The sequence below is a fragment of the Marmota monax genome, unplaced genomic scaffold (genome assembly GCF_021218885.2).
Source record: "Marmota monax isolate L192 unplaced genomic scaffold, Marmota_monax_Labrador192_F-V1.1 WCK01_AAM20220418_F8-fsc00154, whole genome shotgun sequence".
Classification (NCBI taxonomy): domain Eukaryota; kingdom Metazoa; phylum Chordata; class Mammalia; order Rodentia; family Sciuridae; genus Marmota; species Marmota monax.
The window spans coordinates 1,145,776-1,149,588 of NW_026691933.1; the positions used below are offsets into that span (position 1 = coordinate 1,145,776).

At 40.8% G+C, this 3,813-nt stretch overlaps 1 pseudogene; it reads left to right on the forward strand.

Moving 5' to 3' along the window:
• Nucleotides 1–213: 213 nt before the first annotated feature.
• On the forward strand, nucleotides 214–3,470 carry LOC124090403 (60S ribosomal protein L7-like; annotated as a pseudogene).
• Nucleotides 3,471–3,813: the final 343 nt, after the last annotated feature.

Below are 3,813 nucleotides of genomic sequence, written 5' to 3' on the forward strand. Positions count from 1 at the left end.
CTGCAATCTGTATTTGGGGTAAAAATGGGAGTTCATAACCCACTTGAATCTAATGTATGAAATATGATATGTCAAGAGCTTTGTAATGTTTTGAACAACCAATAAAAAAAAATTTAAATATTTCTAAGATGAACTATCTTAGCACTTAGTTCCTGAGATGGAAATGTGCTTGGTGTGTGAAGTAGCCGGATGGGAGCCCAGCATGGCTGGGGCATGGTAGGAATTCAAGAGAGAAAAAACCCAAGTCTTTGCCTGTGCCAAAAAGTCACTCTAGGATCTAGCACTTTTGTGAGGGTGGTAGGATGCCATTGGCTGGTGGAGAAAAAGTGTGACATGTCTAGTTAACACTTTAAAAAATGAATAAAACATGCTTTCTGTCTACAAAAGGCAGGGGTTTAGGTGAAACTTTGTGCCAATTAATAATCAATGGGTCAAACACTAAAAGGAATACAGAAAAAAAAATGAAGTTGAAAGGCTAATGCCACCCAATTTCATGATTTATTGTAAAACTTTAGAAACTGAAACTATAATATCAGCATAAAGATTTGCCTCTGGCTTTTCCGAGGGTTCAGGGAAACAGAATAGTCAAGAATTAGACCATTGTGAGCTGGGTGTGGTAGTGCATGCCTTGTAATCCCAGTGGCTGGGTAGGCAGAGGTAGGAGGATCACTGGTTCAGCCTGAGCAATTTAGTGAGGCACTAAGCAACTCAGTGAGACCCTGTCTCTAATAAAATAGAAAATAGGGCTAGGGATGTGGCTCAGTAGTTGAGAGCCCCTGAGTTCAATCCCTGGTACGAAAAAAGAAAAAAGAAAAAAGAATTAGACCACTGTGGGTATGGACAATTGAGTTTTACAAAGAGGCAGTTTAACAAAGAAAGGACAATGTATTCATTAAATGGTGCTGAGAAAATTAAATGTCTACATGTAAAATGAGAGAGAGAGAGAAGGAAGGAGAGAGAGAGAGAAGGAGAGAGAGAGAGAGAGAGAGAGAGAGAGAGAGAGAAGGAAGGAAGAACAATCAAGTTTGAGTCAGACCTTGCAACATATATATAAGCAGTATGTGCCAAGCACTTAGCAGGTAAGCTGCTAGGTTGGCTCTTCCAAGCTCTGGGCACTGCACTGTGGGCTCTTGGTCTCATGCATCATTACACAGGTGCAACATTTTCTCTGGATCCATTCTGAAAGGATACACACTTTATGGTTCTATTTATATGACATTAAACAGGAGACAGAACTACAGAAATGATAAACAGATCAATTGTCACTAGGGGTTGCAGTCGGGGTGAGGAAGACAGGATGGAATAGGTGAAGATGCTCCCAGGATCACAGAGTGATTCTCAAGGAGACCATAATATCTCCATTAAGGGCATTTAGAAAAGTAAACTGGCATGGGGCAGAATTTGTCCCTATACCTAGGGATTTAGTGGGAAGTAGCCAAGGTTGCCAAATGACCTTCAGTACTTGTAACAGTCCTATATAAAGAAGAATCTTCTCATTAGCATTCCTAACTTTACGCCTTTTTAGAGAAATCTGTTAGAGTACATTAAGACATGAAAAAATTCAAAGATATTTCTAAGATGAAATATCTTAGCACTAAATAAACTTTCATTCAATTTCCTCCATTTAAAGCAGCTAAATGAACTCCTTCATTTAAAAGAGTTCTATAACTGGAAAACCCTCTGGGAGAGAGAAAGAGCAGGGGGTGGGGAGAAAGAGAGAGAGAAAGAGAGAGAGATTGATTGATTGATTGTTTGATTGTGTGAGTAAATGCTTTTTTGCACAAACTAGAAAAAGCAGCAAGTCTGTATCTGGAGACCAGGGGTTAATTCTAGTTCTAGCCCAGACTCACTGCATGACCCTGGGGTGTCTGTTCTTTCTCCTGGGTCACACAGAGTTTCCTGATCCATGATGAAATGTTCATTCTAGTTAATTTCTAAGGTGCCATGAAGCTCAACATTTCCATGACTCTAAGACCCATAAAAAGCTCATTATTCTTTCTGTACTTTAATAAGCAAATGTGACCAGTGCAGATAGATTAAATAAAGGAGCTAAAGATTGATAGGGGTTACCTTGTGTTTTCCCAGTAAAGGTTAAGGCCAGGGAAATGACAGCAGTGATGGAGCGACATCACCAGGAGGTGATGAAGGCAATGGGGAGGCGGTTGTGTTTCCTCTGGTGGTATTTTCCTACAACTCAGAAGCAGAGCTTATGAAAATGCTAAGGCATGTTCTCTTTCCTTGACAAACTGTCTTCTGTCTGAGCAGAGATGTAACTGGTCAAGAAGGAGATTTGAATGCAGCCATTAACTTATTTGGTGAGCAATTAAGACACTCATTGTGTGGCAGATCCGAGTGAAGAGTAGTAAGAGATAGAAGAGTCCCCATCCTCACTGGGTGCACAGTGAGTCAGGAGGGAAACAGATAAGCAATTTTTAAAAACATGACAAATGCTATATAATACAAGCCGTCAGTCATGTATTCATAGAGGAGCGAAGACAAATTCCCCAAATAAAATGGAACTTCACAGGTCTTTAATGGATGTAGGGCCACCCAACAGGGATCTGGAGCTGAGATTGTCAAGGAGGGTGGCAGTGCCCATGAGAGCACATGGGAATAGAACAGTGAGTCATCAGACAGCAAGGGATGGTGGGGATAAGACGAGCAATTGGGTTTGCTGAGAGCAGAGTGATTATTAAAAACACAACAGAAACTCTTTAATAGTTGGAACCATGGAGGGTGCCAAGACCAGAAAAAGAACTTTGCTGTCATGCCAGAAATCCTATTAAATAGTCAAGGAATTTTGCAGAGCTGAAGATCAAGCATCAGACAAAGAAGCTTCTTCAAAAGGAGCTTCAAAAGGCAAGAAAGAAGCTAATCTATGGAAGAGCTGTACCAGGTGCGTAAGCAGATATACAAAACTGAGATCGGGATGGCTAAGATGGCAAGAAAAGCAGGCAACACTGTCATCAGGATCAGAGGTAGCAGTGCTGTGAGCCCAAAGCACTGAAAGTGTTACAGCTTCTTTGCCTTTGCCAGATCTTCAACGGCACCTTTGCTAATCTCAGTTGTGAAACCATATATTGCATGGGGGTGTCCAAACCTGAAGTCAGTAAGTTATCTAATCTATAAGCATGGCTGGAGCAAAATCAATAAGCACATTGCCTTGACAGACAATACTTTGCTTCACCTCTTGGTAAATATGTCACCATTTGCATGAAAGATTTGATTCACAGGAGCTATCCTGTTGGAAATGCCTCAGTGAAAAAGATAACTTCCTAGGAACCTTCAAATCATCTTCTCCACATGGTAGAATGAAGTAAAAGACCACTCCTTTGGTAGAAGGTGGAGACACTGGCCACAGGGAAGACCAGGTCAGCAGGCTTATTAGAAGGAAGAGCTCATGTGTCTGCCATACCATGGAACTTTGGGTAACCTGTTCAGTTAATAAACAATCACTGCTCTCAAGTTGAGGGGGAAAAAAGAACTAAAAACAAATAATTAAGAAAATTTCTAGTAGAAAAATAACCTAAACAGATTAGAATTATGCCTTACAAATGTAAGTTATTCTTAAAATAAAGTTAAGAAAATTGGGTCTATGAAAGGAACCACGATAGCTTAGCTGTGATTTGAGTTTATCTCCCGAAAGTCTGTGGGTTGGAAGTTTGGTCCTCAGTGTGGTGCTGTTGAGATGGTGGCACATTTAAGAGGTGGGGTCTAATGAGTGGTAGCTGGGTCACTGGGGACATTGTCCTCAGAAGGTAGTTCTCATGAAATTCATTCTTGAGAGTGTTCTTATAAAACAAGCCTGGTCCC